Source organism: Rutidosis leptorrhynchoides, chromosome 4 (assembly GCF_046630445.1).
Source record: "Rutidosis leptorrhynchoides isolate AG116_Rl617_1_P2 chromosome 4, CSIRO_AGI_Rlap_v1, whole genome shotgun sequence".
NCBI lineage: Eukaryota > Viridiplantae > Streptophyta > Magnoliopsida > Asterales > Asteraceae > Rutidosis > Rutidosis leptorrhynchoides.
The window spans coordinates 238058647-238077097 of record NC_092336.1 but is presented as its reverse complement, the minus strand read 5'-3'; the positions used below and the strand labels follow the sequence as shown (position 1 = coordinate 238077097).

The window sequence follows — 18451 nt, the reverse complement described above, 5'->3', positions numbered from 1 at the left end:
AAAAAAGAGATTTTTTTTATAAATTAAATAATGATCCCATGAATTTTGACTAAATATTTTCAAAAACAAAAACTTATTAAAAATATTTTTAACATGTTTTTATTTTTTGTCAAAATTGGCACCTTTATTTTATTTATATTTTTTATTTTCACCAACCATTTTTTTCTATAAATACCCACTTTCATTTCATAAAAACTTGTATCAAATATTTGGAAAAACTCTCTCATAAACTTGGGAAAGTACTTGAGGTATTTTCTATATTTTTTATCGAATTATTTTTATTTTTTTGTATATTCTTTAAAAATTAGAATTTAATATATATAAATTATTTGAACATGTTATAATTAGTATTATAAGTATTATGATGTATAAAAATAATTTTGATAATTTATGGAATATTATTTATAATTAAATACGAATTATGTAGTATTTAAACATAAAAACAATATAAAATTCGTAATAAAATATTAATCAGAAATAAAAATAATTATAATTTTTTTTTGAGATTATTATGCTTTTATAAACAAGCGAAAATTATAAAACTTAAATAAATGGGATGATTAGTATTTAAAAAGAATTTACTTTTGCATTATTCTAAACCGAGAGAAATAATAAAGAAAATACAAAATAAATACAAATATGTATTAAATATTTTTATAAAATTTTTATATGATTAGTAGCATTACTAGATACTTTAAAAAAATATAAAAATTATTTTTAAATTATTTTTCCTATTTATTTAATTATAGGCCGATTACAATGGTTAAATAATTAGAAAACATTAAATAAATAATATTTTGATATAAAATTTTATTTAATAATTTTTATAACGTTTTTACATAATATAGAACCTGTAAAAAATATAAAATTATTTATTTAGGTCAATTTAATATTTATTACCTAATTAAATTTGATTAATATAAAACGAGTATATATATAAAGAAAAGTGGGAAATAAATACAAAAACTTGATAAAATTATTTTTATAAAATATCCTACTGAATTGTATAATTAAATAAGTTTATAAAAATTATAAATATAATAGTTAATGAATTAATATTCGAATTAACATATATTAGTATGATTTTCGATTAACATAAGTATATTACATATACTAAATTAATATTATTATTATAACTTACGGTTAATAACTAAGTATACTATATAATAAAGTATAATGCTGATAATGTAAGTTAATAACAATACATTATTAATAAACACTTATTTTATAACTATACTAATTTAATAATAATAACTTATAGTATATAATATAAGATAATCAAATTGTTAATACATTAATAAATATAATATAACATATATAATAACATATAAACCTAAAGTGAAGGTTAATCAAAGATAATGTACAATTCATGTGAACTTCATCGCTACTCACGGTCGTAAGTGAATGATGTCTAGGTTGCCATTTATAGGTAAGCTTGTGGATCTCGAATGCCATGACTTAGATTCTGGTCAAGAGTCCTGGGCCCCCGGTTACATCTGGTCATTCCTGACTTATTTGATAGCGACGAAGTTTGAGTAAAGTTATACAACGTCTTGCTAAAGATTAACCCGAACTTTTTAAAATTGGAAAATTACTATAAGTGGAAACTTTCCATAAATAGTAACCTTCCAAAAATGGAAATTCGTTACTAAACCATTACTATCAATATAGTACTATATACTATTGTCTGTTAGACAATGTCTGATCATACGTTCTATCTCTAGGTTGAGATCTCGGTCACGTCCTTCCGTTCAATTCTTTCGTGGAATACTCTTTTGTGCTACTAAGGTGATTTTCATAGCCCCACTTTTACTGTTTACTTAACTATTTATAACTTTTAGGGTGAGACACATGCTTGCTTTATAAATGTTTTACACTTAGACACAAGTACTAAATTGTTAACTATGCTGTCATGCTTTGATTCATGCTAAATCCCTACCGTAATATTATCAATTGCTACATTTAAATGCAAACTTAATTATTGTGAGTAGGCCTATTGAGAGTAACGTCTCTAACCATTCACCCATTGGTCTTTGGTTACATAATAATGATTCCACAACACTGACAGTACAAGGTGTCATAGGGTAAACTTGTTTAGTAGCGATATTGTAACGACCCGGAAATTTCCGACCAAATTTAAACCTTAATCTCTATATGTTTCCGACATGATAAACAAAAACCTTAATGTTAAGTCTAGAAAGTCTGAAATCTTTATTTGGATAATTAGTTACCCTTTGACCACGCCCGATGATTCACGAACAACTATTCTCAAAAGAATATATATATATATATATATATGTATATATATATATATGTGCTATAATAGTATATGATTTAATAAATATGTAAAATAAAATATAAAAAAATCTGTTATGAGTCTATGTATATATATATAAAGTATATATGAAACATAATAGTATAATTAACTTTAATACTCGTTTGTCATCTTGTTTGGTATTAAACAAGTTAAATATGAAATTATCAAGTGAATAATTGTATATAAACAATGATGGATCTTATATTATATTATACTATACTATAAATTCTATACATAGCTATTATAGGTATATTGTAACTTATAGATTTTAAAAAAAAAATATTTATTTTTATGTTGTTATGATATGTATATTATTATTATTATTACTAATAATATTATTATCATTAATAATATCATTGTTGTTATTATTATTACTATTATTAATTATTATCCTTAAAATAATTAATATTATTAGGATTATTAATAATAATATATTTATATATTTATTAATACTAATTATAAAATTATAATATCAGATATATAAAAATTGAAACCCGTTTTATAAATATATCTGATTCCTATCCACAAAAGAAGCCATCGAAGCTGTAATCACGTACAGCAATCTGTTAAGGGTCATTATCAGAGTTTTTTTTTTATTCATTTATTTTCTATCCACTTTTTATAATTTGTTCGTTATTGCTTGGCTCGAATAATCTGTCATTCAAGATAAATTCTATATATAAACGTGTATTAACAGAAACCAGTCGACTTCTTCTCTTTATAATCAATTAACAATTTTATCTGCAAAGTCTTTTACAGTAAAGAACAAAAACCCATTCTTCCACCTCTGTTTCGAACTCAAGTTACAATAACCACGAATTCAAATTAAACTTCAAAATGTATAAACGTAGTGTTGTCAAAAATCATTTAAACGAACTTCCTGTAAATTATCAAAAGCAAATTCAACGTATTAAGTTCTAATTTTAAGGGCAAAACTCTGAAATACAAAAGTCAAACGATGGTAAAACATTCAAATTCGAGGGCTGTAGTTTATTTCAGGTCAAAAAGATGAATGTCGAGAGTTCTCTTGTTGATAAGTAACGTTTTTCATGAAGGTCTCAAAGTCCCAAATATCCCAATCTCAAAATCAGATTTTTATTCTTATTTCCTTCGACGAGGACTGATATTACTTTTTATATATTTTTTTTAACACGTAAATCAATCAACCACAATCAGAGTCGTTATCTGTTATTTTACAAAGTCTAAATTAAATTGGTTATTAGTGTTAGAGTGGGATTTGAATCTCTGGTTGATTTGATGTACGAAGAAGAAGAGGAATAGGAAGATAAGGTGGTACAGTTTAATATAATTAGGAGATAACTTATACTAGAAAAACGATTACAACTCAATGGTGGGGTGTTGATTCGGGTTAGTGAGGGATTCGGGTTCGAGCCTTACATGCGACAGTTTCCCAATTCTTTTTAGGTAGGTTGACATTTACTTTTATTATTATTATTATTATTATTATTATTATTATTATTATTATTATTATTATTATTATTATTATTATTATTATTATTATTATTATTATTATTATTACTATTAATATCATTATTATTATTATTATTATTATTATTATTATTATTATTATTATTATTACCAAAATTATTATTTTTAACCTCATTATTAACTTTAATTAATTGATTTAGTGTCATTATTTTGGTATTATCATAATTATTATTTTGACTAACAAAATATAATTATATAAAACTATATTATTACATATATCATAAATATACTTAATTTACTCTTTTAATATAAAAATAACATATATAGATATATATGGTATCGGAAATATTAAATACATTAATATTTCTAACAAGTAATATAATTTATAATAAATATGCATAAACTGGATTGAATATCATTACGTGCTCATTATGTGTTTTAATATATATATTAATGAAATAGGTTCGTGAATCGAAGGCCAACCTTATAATTTACCAATGGTGTTATATGTATTTTTACTACAAAATACATTAGGTGAGTATATAGTCCCACTTTTAAACTCTAAATATTTCGGGATGAGAATACATGTATTTTATGTTTTACGATATGGACACAAGTAACTGAAAAATATATTCTACGTTGAGTTGTACCACTGGCATACTTCCCTGTAGCTTGGTAACTACTATTTACAGCGGTATTGTAAACGCGAATCCTGTTGATAGATCTATCGGGCCTGACAACCCCAACCGGACTGGACGACCAGTATTCAACGGTTGCACAGTACTTCGTTTCGTGACTACACTTGGTACAGTGTAGTAAGATTTCATATTAAAGGGAATATGCGACGTGATTAATTGTTAAGTATGGTTACCAAGTGCTCAATCACTTAGAATATTTTTATTAAAATGTTTACATATGAAATCTTGTGGTCCATAGTTATAACGCTGCTAGCATCAAACCTATATATCTCACCAACTTTATGTTGACTTTTTAAAGCATGTTATTCTCAGGTACGAATTTAGTCTTCCGCTGTGCATTTGCTCATCTTAAGGACATTACTTGGAGTCGATCATCGCAATGGAACCAAATGTTGATGACTTCGTCCGGGAGGATTAGGTCGGGTTGTTACAGTTGGTATCAGAGCGTTGGTCTTAGCGAACCAGGTCTTCCATTAATGTGTCTAACTGATAGTTGTTAGGATACATTAGTGAGTCTGGACTTTGACCGTGTCTGCCTGTCAAAAGTTTTGCTTATCATTTTTAGTCGGAAATCATCTGTTTATCATCCTTAGGGATTGATTGCTTAGTATTCTTAAGTCTAGACACGTCTTATTGCATTTAGTGCATCGATAGTGTATAGACAAAATTCGTATCCTAGCGTATCTGTTGCTATAGACATTGCCTGACGAATTTCAAAGATTCTCCGCAAATCACGGGATTTTGACTATTATAAATACATATGTAAGTTATGTATTGAAGAATATCAAACCCAACTCCTATAATTTATCCCAAACCAAAAAAAAAAAAAAAAAAAAAAAAAATTCATTCCCTGACTATACAAGATGAACTCCGCGTCCAATTCGAATTCCTCCGACTCCGACAGCTACGCTGATATGGATTTTCATTCGGGCTCCGAAGGCAGCGTCACTGGAATGGATCAACCAATTTCCCATCATCTATTCTGGATGAATTGGGGATGGGTTCGTAGTATACTAAATTATTGGAGACAAGAAGAAGGTGATCCCTTTCACCCACCGAATTGCCCTATTGACAACGAACCTGAAGCACTTACCGGCGAACCTGTTCGAGAAACCATTTTCTCCCTTATCTCTAGAGTATCTCGTCACGATTATATATTATCCCATATTTCGAATCTTGTTCATTCGCTCGCTCCAACCGCCAATCATCCCGGTGTACAAGCAGAAGTTAACGAACTACGCGCTCGTGTGACGGCTTTGGAGAATATGGTGCGAATGCTGCAAACACCAGCAGCAGCACCAGCAGCATAATCAGCACCACCATCATCAACGTCAACGGTATCCTTATTATCCCCAAATCACAACCGCGTCGTAAATCTCCACGTCACAAACTATACCTCAAGCATAATCACCGTTCTATGTATTGTTCTATCTACATAATTTTCGTTCTACATAACGTTCTACATTGGTTACCATCACTTTACATAACATTCTACATCAATTATCTCCGTTCGATATGACGATTATTTAATTTCTAAAGTTAGAAATTTTGTAATTTGGTATTAACGATAAATCAAATGAGTTTAATATCTTATTGACTCATTAAATCCATAATTGCATCTGAAGAAACTATATATGCAAGTATATTTTCATAAAGATTGTAATTAAAAACTCTTCCGTACAAACTGTTAATGATGAAAATATTTTAACGGGTGGGTAGTACCCGAGGAATATTTAGAATTCACATTAATAAGTTACATTGTACATTCTTCGAATCTGATTCAACGGACGTTTGCTATACTGCTTACAACCACCGTATACATATCTGTTCACCATAAAATGACCATTTCTGTTCAGATTTCATATTTGGATTTTGACCTATCAGAATCCAACAAGTGGCATAAAGAAGATAACATTGGACAAAATAAAATTTGTTAGAAACAGACGAATTAACTAAATTGAAATATTGTTAGGAATCCACGCTAACTGTTCCTAGCTAACTGTTCCCGGCTAACATTTAATTTATCGCAATTTACATTCTCGCAATTTTAATTTCTGCACTGTACATACTGTCGGGACACGTATGCAAGGTTTCGACTTATCATATCGACCCATCTATATATATATTTCGGAACAACCGCAGACACTCTATATGTGAAGGTGGGAGTTGGCTATACAGGGTCGGAGTTGATTCCAAAATATATATATACTTTGAGTTGTGATCGACACCGAGACCGGTACACGGGTCACGATACGTATTAATATTATATAATAAATTATATATGAATATGTTGAACTATTGAGCTGTTGGACTGTTAAATTTTGGACAATTAAAATGAGTTAAAATGCTGATTATATATATATGAAACTAAACAATTCTTCAAGTTTGCCACTTGATTCTATTTTAAACCTCATTCGTATCTTGACGATTACAATTCGCATTCACAACTTTTCATGATTCTTGAAAACACTTCGATCGAGAAGTTGAATCAGTCGCACCTCGTCTACGGAAGAAAGATTCCTGCATATGGTTATGCACCTGAAAACTTTCGGAAACTGAGTCAACACGTAGCAGTGTAAATTCCTTTAGTGTTACTAATACCTAAAAGAACTTTGCAATTTCTTTCCAAACTAGCCATTTTTATCACAGCTCCACTTTGACTTCTCAGTAAAACTAGTCTTATTATCATCTCGATATAAATACGTTGTCCTTTCGCCGTCGTTACTGAAGAACCTTTCACGACATCATGTACCAGCAGCTCGGCATCCCTTTGGCAGAATCCGCCAGTCGTATTTTGAAAATCTGGCAGAACTTCTCCAGCTATACTTAAGATGTCTATCTCTAAGAATTTCATACCACGAATGTGAAGTTTCTGAAAAACGTCTTGAACTATGAAGTAGTTCTTGAAATGCTGACGAAGCAGCATGTTGTAGACGGTCTTAATGACCAAAAGTTGATGATAAAAGAAGGGAGTGTTAGGAACGCTCGATAGAAAATTTGGTACTAAAAAAAAAAACCGGATTGAGCAAATCGTGAAGGAGACTTTGAACAAACTACAAGGACTAAATTTGTACATAAAGAATCACGACAATTCTGTAGCAAACACCTTGCTTCTGAATCTAAACCCTTACGGGTCAATCTTTATCATCATCCTTCGACATTAGAAATTCCAAGATATTATCAGATCTTTCATTATAAATATCCTCAATATTTCTGAAGATATTTTCACAGCTATCCTTATCTGTAATCATTTATTCCTCCGTAATATCTGCGTTACAATATAAAAGAAACCGTGTTAGATTCTAAATTCTGAAACCTCCAAGTATAAAATAGGAATGTTCTGAAGCAGTGTTGGGAACTGATGCATGAATTAGTATAATATAATGAAACTTGATCAACTTCATTATATTACAGTAAGTCATGATTAAGTTTCTAATGGAATGTGATGATTCACAGTACCGTTATCATGTGCCATGTTACACGGCCCTTACATTCTGTCCAATTCCCAAACATATTAGGAACATATCATCTTGATAGTTCTATTTTCCCGGATATACTGGTAATTTAACAAATCAAAATCGTGCCATTACCATTCCTTTCTGAGAACATTGGTTATGTTCATTCCAAATCTCATACCTACGAATTCCGGACCATTAGAAGAGACGCTTAACCGTAAGAAGAGGAAATGAAAGAATGAAGCTTAGAAATAAAAATTTGGGGTATAGATCGCAGCAAATAGGAGAAATCATTAACTGTGGATGACGATGATTATAGAAGACAGAAGTAGGAACATCGAAATATAAGGGAAGATATAAAACCCAACAACCACCCAGAAATTACAAACCGTGTATATCAATACGTATTGCAACGTAAAGACACGGGAGAATTAGAAACATTATAATCCCAAGGAAATCATAAAAGTAAATCGATTCTTCTGGTGGCAGATAAAAGAGAAGAATGAAAGATATGAAAGTTAGAAGTATAATAAGAATCAGGATTGGATGAAGCATATTAAGGAATGAGTAAAGGAAGAAAGAATAGAAGGTGTGGAAAATAAGAAAACGGGGGAGGTAGATTTATAGTGAAATATCCGACAGAGAAATCAAAACAGATTGCCACATTAAATCAAAGAAGATTCTGATCCTTAAAGAGCCAGATCTTGTTACATAAGATTTTCTTTAAATCCCTTAGATTCTAGAAATCAATCCTAATCACGTCATCGGCTAAAACAATTCCATATACAGTCATTTCATTCTTTTGTAATAGCTTCGCTCGTACACTTCACATGATCGAAATGTTTTATCTATATCTATTAATAATGATAAAACTCCGTTGTTACCTCATATTCGTCATGAAAACATTCCTATTGTTATCCATGACAACCTCTATCAAATTTCGGGGACGAAATTCCTTTAACGGGTGGGTACTGTAACGACCCGGAAATTTCCGACCAAATTTAAACCTTAATCTCTATATGTTTCCGACATGATAAACAAAAACCTTAATGTTAAGTCTAGAAAGTCTGAAATCTTTATTTGGATAATTAGTTACCCTTTGACCACGCCCGATGATTCACGAACAACTATTCTCAAAAGAATATATATATATATATGTATATATATATATGTGCTATAATAGTATATGATTTAATAAATATGTAAAATAAAATATAAAAAAATCTGTTATGAGTCTATGTATATATATATAAAGTATATATGAAACATAATAGTATAATTAACTTTAATACTCGTTTGTCATCTTGTTTGGTATTAAACAAGTTAAATATGAAATTATCAAGTGAATAATTGTATATAAACAATGATGGATCTTATATTATATTATACTATACTATAAATTCTATACATAGCTATTATAGGTATATTGTAACTTATAGATTTTTAAAAAAAAAAATATTTATTTTTATGTTGTTATGATATGTATATTATTATTATTATTACTAATAATATTATTATCATTAATAATATCATTGTTGTTATTATTATTACTATTATTAATTATTATCCTTAAAATAATTAATATTATTAGGATTATTAATAATAATATATTTATATATTTATTAATACTAATTATAAAATTATAATATCAGATATATAAAAATTGAAACCCGTTTTATAAATATATCTGATTCCTATCCACAAAAGAAGCCATCGAAGCTGTAATCACGTACAGCAATCTGTTAAGGGTCATTATCAGAGTTTTTTTTTATTCATTTATTTTCTATCCACTTTTTATAATTTGTTCGTTATTGCTTGGCTCGAATAATCTGTCATTCAAGATAAATTCTATATATAAACGTGTATTAACAGAAACCAGTCGACTTCTTCTCTTTATAATCAATTAACAATTTTATCTGCAAAGTCTTTTACAGTAAAGAACAAAAACCCATTCTTCCACCTCTGTTTCGAACTCAAGTTACAATAACCACGAATTCAAATTAAACTTCAAAATGTATAAACGTAGTGTTGTCAAAAATCATTTAAACGAACTTCCTGTAAATTATCAAAAGCAAATTCAACGTATTAAGTTCTAATTTTAAGGGCAAAACTCTGAAATACAAAAGTCAAACGATGGTAAAACATTCAAATTCGAGGGCTGTAGTTTATTTCAGGTCAAAAAGATGAATGTCGAGAGTTCTCTTGTTGATAAGTAACGTTTTTCATGAAGGTCTCAAAGTCCCAAATATCCCAATCTCAAAATCAGATTTTTGTTCTTATTTCCTTCGACGAGGACTGATATTACTTTTTATATATTTTTTTTAACACGTAAATCAATCAACCACAATCAGAGTCGTTATCTGTTATTTTACAAAGTCTAAATTAAATTGGTTATTAGTGTTAGAGTGAGATTTGAATCTCTGGTTGATTTGATGTACGAAGAAGAAGAGGAATAGGAAGATAAAGTGGTACAGTTTAATATAATTAGGAGATAACTTATACTAGAAAAACGATTACAGCTCAATGGTGGGGTGTTGATTCGGGTTAGTGAGGGATTCGGGTTCGAGCCTTACATGCGACAGTTTCCCAATTCTTTTTAGGTAGGTTGTCATTTACTTTTATTATTATTATTATTATTATTATTATTATTATTATTATTATTATTATTATTATTATTATTATTATTATTATTATTATTATTATTATTATTACTATTAATATCATTATTATTATTATTATTATTATTATTATTATTATTATTATTATTATTATTATTATTATTATTATTACCAAAATTATTATTTTTAACCTCATTATTAACTTTAATTAATTGATTTAGTGTCATTATTTTGGTATTATCATAATTATTATTTTGACTAACAAAATATAATTATATAAAACTATATTATTACATATATCATAAATATACTTAATTTACTCTTTTAATATAAAAATAACATATATAGATATATATGGTATCGGAAATATTAAATACATTAATATTTCTAACAAGTAATATAATTTATAATAAATATGCATAAACTGAATTGAATATCATTACGTGCTCATTATGTGTTTTAATATATATATTAATGAAATAGGTTCGTGAATCGAAGGCCAACCTTATAATTTACCAATGGTGTTATATGTATTTTTACTACAAAATACATTAGGTGAGTATATAGTCCCACTTTTAAACTCTAAATATTTCGGGATGAGAATACATGTATTTTATGTTTTACGATATGGACACAAGTAACTGAAAAATATATTCTACGTTGAGTTGTACCACTGGCATACTTCCCTGTAGCTTGGTAACTACTATTTACAGCGGTATTGTAAACGCGAATCCTGTTGATAGATCTATCGGGCCTGACAACCCCAACCGGACTGGACGACCAGTATTCAACGGTTGCACAGTACTTCGTTTCGTGACTACACTTGGTACAGTGTAGTAAGATTTCATATTAAAGGGAATATGCGACGTGATTAATTGTTAAGTATGGTTACCAAGTGCTCGATCACTTAGAATATTTTTATTAAAATGTTTACATATGAAATCTTGTGGTCCATAGTTATAACGCTGCTAGCATCAAACCTATATATCTCACCAACTTTATGTTGACTTTTTAAAGCATGTTATTCTCAGGTACGAATTTAGTCTTCCGCTGTGCATTTGCTCATCTTAAGGACATTACTTGGAGTCGATCATCGCAATGGAACCAAATGTTGATGACTTCGTCCGGGAGGATTAGGACGGGTTGTTACAGATATTACAAAATGCAGCAACACTTTTAGATTGATATTTCTATATCAATCAACTTTAAACTAAATCTTATGGTCTAAAACTTTGGATATTATTTATAAACCTGTGAATTTCACTCAACCTTTTTGGTTGACACTTTAAGCATGTTTTGTCTCAGGTGATGATTGAGCTAGCTGTTTGCAACTTTGTGATGATAGATTTGATACTTGCATGGAGTCCACATCGCATATTATATTTTAGTTCATAAACATTTATTTTACATTTTAATAATAATGTAAACATGTATTACTGCTTCCGCTATTTTATTAACAAAGGTTTTATTTAAAAAGTCTCATATAGAGTCGTTCTCATTTATACAACTGTGTTATGATATGATTGGTCACAATTACCCCTGGTCTATTTTGGGGGGTGTGACAATCCCACACTTAAACGAACATTGTCCTCAATGTTCCTAGTGTATCCCACACTTAGGGGTTTTAGTTAAAGATTTAGGATTATTCGTTTAGTGTTTATTTGTGTTGGATCCCACACTTAGCGGTAAGCTTAGGATGTGGCATAAAAATTTGAGCTAGTAGCGGAAAGAAAGGGTACCCCCAGCAGATGTGGTTGCTTATGAAGAGCTGGCTAGTTTGGAAGTTCTGTCCTTTATTCATTGGCTCACTTGTCATCCTTTATTCTTCTACTCTACTTTATTGCACGGGTTGCCTCCCGAGAAGCGCTTTTATTTAAGGTCGTTGGCTCGACCTTAGTGATACTTAAAAAATAGTCATTTCCCTCTGGTAGTTGCGATCTTGGTCTTCTAGAGGGAATGGGAGTCTTAGTGGATAAATCCTGAGAAAGTGTCGGACCAAAAGTGGTAACAGGTCTGGTACTTCTCTTGAAGATCTTCTGAAAGAAAGATAATGTGCGGTTTCGGCTCGTGACAAATCTTGAAGTCCGATAAGAATATGATCCACTGATCTGCTGATTGATCCATGAATGTCGATCATTGAGGCAGTGCTAGTGGTGATAATCTCCCTGTTAGGATGCTCATTTCGGAGATCTTCAAATTGTGTCAGAAATTGTATCTTCAGTATTTAAAAATCTTCTGATCGGTGTTCTCCACAGTAGGAGTCTGTAGCTTTGCACAGCGTAGTAAAAAGGCGAAGCTGAAAAGAAGTGAAGAGCAGCCCTGACCCAAGAATTAGCGTCACCGTCTTTGAGTATATCTCCATACATCCGGCTTTGAATGTGAAACTAGGATCCATGGATTCTTGGAAGATACCTGCTATCTGCTTCGTAACGTAGGTGGCAATGTTGACTCGGTCTGGTTCTAGATGAGAAAACGGATTGTTGCATTTTACTTCTTCTGTGACTGCATCTTGTAACACTTTGATAATTATATCGCCGTGGTGATCAATTGTTACGTAAATTACTAGCCTCTCTGGTGTGCTTTCAAAATTATGCCTCTCCAAGAGGGCGAAAAAGCTGTGAATATCCTAGATCATTTGCAAATCAGAGTGGTAAGTCAGGCGTCCGGTGAAAAGATCTATATGCTTCCGGATGAGAGTCAGTAGTGCTCGTTGGTTTGCTGAGAACGGAAGTGCAGATTCGGCTAAGGCGTTGTAGACCTTAGAGTTAATGATCTTCTGATCTCAACAAAATCTCATCTCTAGAGTAGTGCGAACTACTGAGTCGTGCTCTCGTTGTCTTTCTTCGCGGTAGATATGATCGTGAAGGGTATTGATAAAGTCTTGAATGCGTTCTTCTAGGATTTCAGCATTATTGACTTCTCTCTGGAGATAACGATCGTATTCGTTCTTGATAACCGTGATTATCTCAGTTAAGCATAGTGTATAGTCAATTGTTGATTTATGGATGGCTTTCGAGAATCTCTTCAAATTCATCGGTGTCATTGATGAAGGTTATCATGTCGGCGTGAGTACATATGATCAGCATTCGATCTGAGGAAAAGTCCGGCTCCTCCTGATCTGATTCGGATGGAGAATATGAGTTATCCAGAATGTCTTCATGTTGCTCTTCCTCGTTATCATCGGTAGAATAATCATCTGTAGATTTGTCTGATGAACGGGTTTCTTCAGTATTCTGGTTCTTCACCTTGACACTTTCGGGATCAATTTCTATGTCCTTAACGTTAACCTTATCAGTCTTCTTCTTGAAGCGAATGATTAAACTGTGATCTTTAGTCTCAAGCCTCATTAATTCTTAATGATGCTCCGGGCTTGGAGATGGTATCATCACAGTTTCTTTTACGTCTTCCATTTCCTCTTCCTCCCCAGGTTCTTCCTCTTCCTCTATTTCTTCGCTGGGATCCTCTTCTTCCATTTCTAGGTCGTCAACAAGCTGTGACTCGACACCCATAATGATATCTTCAGCTGGTGGTGGAGACTCATCATCGGAAGTGATCCGTCTGGTGGAAATAGCAAACATCTCTGCCGGAGTTGCGGTGGACAACTGCTGAGTATACGTCGATTTGTTCTTGATTCTAGCTGACCTTCTCCGTGGTTCTTCTCCTGGGATTACTAAGTCCATTTTCTTAGCTTCCTCTATGTGTGGATTTTGGATAGTATTACTAGGTAACCTTCCATGGGGTCGAGTTTCAAGGCGTTGTGATAACTGTCCGAGCTGCGTTTCTAGACTTTTGAGAAGAGCCAGTTAATTTCTCATTAGTATCTCTATCTGGTCTTGTCTAGATGCATTTCTCTGATTTAGCTATTGTTGTCCTTGAATGAACTGTGTCAACTGATCATCAGTTCTGATAGTGGGGTTGGCTACTTTTGTAATTTGGGTGGTTGGGGAGTTTTCCTCAGCTGGTGGACCAGTGAGTAGAAGTGGCTGATCGTAGGTCAATTGATATTGTTGGGGTGGATAAGGTGGGTAACAATAGCGAAAAGTTTAGTTGTTTCTTTGGAATTGGTTAACCCTAGGTTGTTGATTGAAGCCGGGATTTGATTGGTGAGCTGGGTATTGAACGTAACAGACTGAACCGTCAGGGTTTTTGTACTCAACTTGATATTCTTCAGTGGGTTGAGCGTTGGTACAATTAACACAGGCCTGGACCTGGTTAACTTGATGCGGCTGCGCCTTCAATTCTCCGAGTTGTTTGGCAAGAGATTCCATCTTGTCTGTGAGAGATTTGATGGCCTATGTTTGATTATTGAGTGCGGAGAGTGGTGCAGATGATGAAGTTGTTTCACCACTGTTCCAGTCATGATGATGCATTGTCATGTTTTCGAGCAACTCCCATGCTTCATTTACGGTTTGGTTCATCAGATTTCCTTAAGCGGCGGCATCGATCGTCGTCCTATGATTTACCGTAAGAGCATTGTAGAAGGTGCAGATTTGGGCTGACCGTTCTAACTGGTGGTTAGGGCATTTCTTCAGCAGGTTTTTGAATCGCTCCCATGCAGTGTAAAGAGATTCATCATAACTTTGTTTGAAGTTAATGATGTCATTCTTAAGCTTGGTTTGTTTAGAAGGAGTGAAATATTTGGTTAAGAATTTAGTAGCCATCTTCGTCCAAGACGTGATGGAATCTTTTTCCAGTCCTTCAAACCATGTTTGTTCATGATGAGTGAGAGAATAGGGGAACAAGTATAGCCAGACTATATCTTGTCCTATCCCTTGCTGCTTGTAGGAATTCGAAAGAGATATGAATTTATCAAGGTGAGAATTAGGATCGTCATGTAGCGACCCGACAAAATCGTCATTGACGGCGCCGTCTACTTAGGTCCCATTACGTGATCATAAGTCTTTAAAACAACTTTTGACCAAAATATGTCGCATTCATTTCATATGTAAAGATGTTTCAAAGTTTACAAAGTAGTTCAATGACTAATACGATACAACATTTTTAAGTACAAATGAAACGTATGCGACACGATTTAATGTAAAGTCAAAAGATGCTCCATGTATGCAAGTATACTCGACATCCAAGCAAGTATCAAAATAGAGTGCGGAAGCATGTAACACATATCGTTCAAGGACCTGAGAAAAACATAGAAAATCTGTCAACGAAAACGTTGGTGAAATCATAGGTTCAGTAAGTGAGAACGTAAGTAAGTAAGTAAGCCGAACCACAAGATTTATAACGTTGAAATAATAGTAAACCATTCTAAAATTTGTTATCACGAGCATCCAATTATCAAGGCTTAACTTTCCACGAACCCCATAAATAAAGTGTTAGAACCTACACTTATACCCAAAAATATATTTCATTCGCTTAATGGTAGCGAACCGTCCGAATGAGGGTTTGTCAAACCCGTATGGCCACACAACACAAGTTCTCGCTTACACCCTACAAGTGTAACTAATGATAATTGAATGGAGGCATTTTTATCCTAACTCGTACGTAGAATGCTTGTTTTCGTACTTATGTTCACTTTGTAAAACGAAACGATTATGTTTTCTCATCCCAAATATAAGTATAAAAGAGTAAAGTGGGACTATGATCTCACCTTGAGTGCAAGAGTAGAAACGTACTTCACAAGTAAACGTGTACAAGAACTAATGCTAGTCTTGACCTAAACAAGTAGGTTGTATCAATAACGGTAAACACGGTAGGTCAAAGTTGTTCAATTAGTCCTATGGCTCATTACGACTCGATTATATAGCATGTGAATCAAGTTGTCAAGTTTCATGCAAGATATAAGTATAAAAGCACGTTAGAATGATTGCATAAGTGTTTGGTTAAGTTTGACTAAAAGTCAAACTTGGTCAAAGTCAACGGGGTCGGGTCGGGTCGGGTCGGGTATCCGACGATTTTTCTATGAAAGATAAGCATATATAAGTATGTTAGCCAAGTTTCATATTAATCGGAGGTGCGTAGCATAGTTAGAATTAAACGAAAATGTACACTTTTAGACAGCCGGGGCCCGGAGCGCCGCTCAGATATATGTTCAGCAAATCTGGGCAGTTTTGATTTATGCACGAATCCAACTTCAAACAACCATAATTAATGAACCGTAAACATTCAAAACACGTATCTTATATCGTTGGAAAGGTATTTTGATGAGGAATACAACTAAACACATATCATTAATCAAATTCATCATTTACAATAAACGAATTCTCGCTGAATGATCATTAAAAGTTCATTATCAAAGTTTCAAGTTCAAAAAATGCATTTCATGATTCAGGAATCCAATCTACACATACAATATGCCATTTCAAATGTAATTAAACATACAATACAACTAAACACTTACATATAACATCTCATAGCATTCCATGCATCAAATGTTCGTTTTAAAATCTGTCAAACCCTAACCAAGAATCACAAAATCAATAATCATGTTTATGTAAGGTTTTCATGTCATCCAACATACCAAAATGAACCTAATGAAGTAACTAACACTTTGAACACACAAAAATTAACATCTAAACACATTTCATCATTCAAAATCAAAGAGTTAACTAACCCATTTTTCATATTCAAGCTAGTTACTCAAAACAACAAAATCGAACAAACCAAACACATATTCATGTTAGACTTGAGCCATAGACAATAATTAACACACTTTTAAGTCAAGAACATCAAGAACATGAAATCTAGAGTTTTTAGAAAGTTACCCAAACTAGATGAAATTAGTATCAAGTTGTAGAGGAAGATGCAAGGATTCCAAAAGTATAATTTGTTTTGATGTTTGCTTCCTAGATCCGAATTAGATGATGATTGAATGAATTGGGTGTTTGAGAGAAAAGAAAATGGAAGTAGTAGAGAAATGGGGAGGTGGAAGAATGAATGAGTGGTGGTGGTGGGTGATAACTAGTTCCACTAGTTACATCTTTGACCACATGGCAAAGTTAGTCCCTCAAATTTGGAAGCGGGTGCGTGAATTAACCGAACGAATATTTTAAATACGCTAGAGTAAATGAGAGGTGTTATAATTAAATAACGAAAATATTAAGAACGTTAGCTAATGGAGGATACGAATTTAGATAGAGAAATATATTATCAAAATAAAAAGACGGGCGTTAAAATAATTTAACGGAAAAATGCGGGATGTTACATTACCCACACCTTAAAAGAAATTTCGTCCCAAAATTTAGTTGGAAGTAGTAGTTGTTGTTTCTCCTTCGAAACCTTGCGTTGCAAATTCTACAAATAGGTGAAGGTAATTCCTTGGGCATTTCAACGAACTTTGACAGTCGGGATTTCACGTCGTCTCAGAGTTTGGTTTTACGATCCATAATTTCAACCGGTTCTCCTATGAAGTGGAGTTTGTCATCAATAGTAAGCTCATCTAAAAGAATAAAAAGTTCCTATTCTGTAGGGCACTTCTCTAAGTTCGATACCTGGAATGTAGGATAAACAGGAACTTAATTGAGTTGGATGATCTAAACGGTATGTAGCGGGTCCAATACGCCCTAAGTTTTCAAAAGGATCAATATATCGCGGAGTTAACTTTCCACATTCCCAAAATGGATTACACCTTTCCAAGGTGCGATTTCTCAATATTACGCGGTCACTCACTTGGAATTCGAGAGGTTTACGTCAAACATCGGCATAGCTCTTTTGGCGACTACGGGCCGTCTTGAGCCTTTCTTAAATTGAACGATCCCAACGGTTATTTCTTGAATGAGTTCGGATCCGGTGATTTACTTGTCACCTACTTCGGCCCAGTGAATAGAAGAACGACAATTGCGACCATATAAAGTTTCGAAGAGGTGCGGCGTTAATACTCAGATAATAGCTATCGTTGTAAGAGGAAACAACTAAAGGCAACAATACAAGTTTGTAACATGTCTTTCCAAGATTTGAATC

The 18451-nt window shown here is 32.3% G+C and overlaps 1 non-coding gene across 1 annotated transcript; it reads left to right on the top strand.

Moving 5' to 3' along the window:
- The first annotated feature begins 15043 nt into the window (after nt 1-15043).
- On the top strand, nt 15044-15149 carry LOC139845934 (small nucleolar RNA R71). The gene has a single exon (XR_011758686.1). It is a non-coding gene; the product is annotated as a small nucleolar RNA R71 (small nucleolar RNA).
- Nucleotides 15150-18451: the final 3302 nt, after the last annotated feature.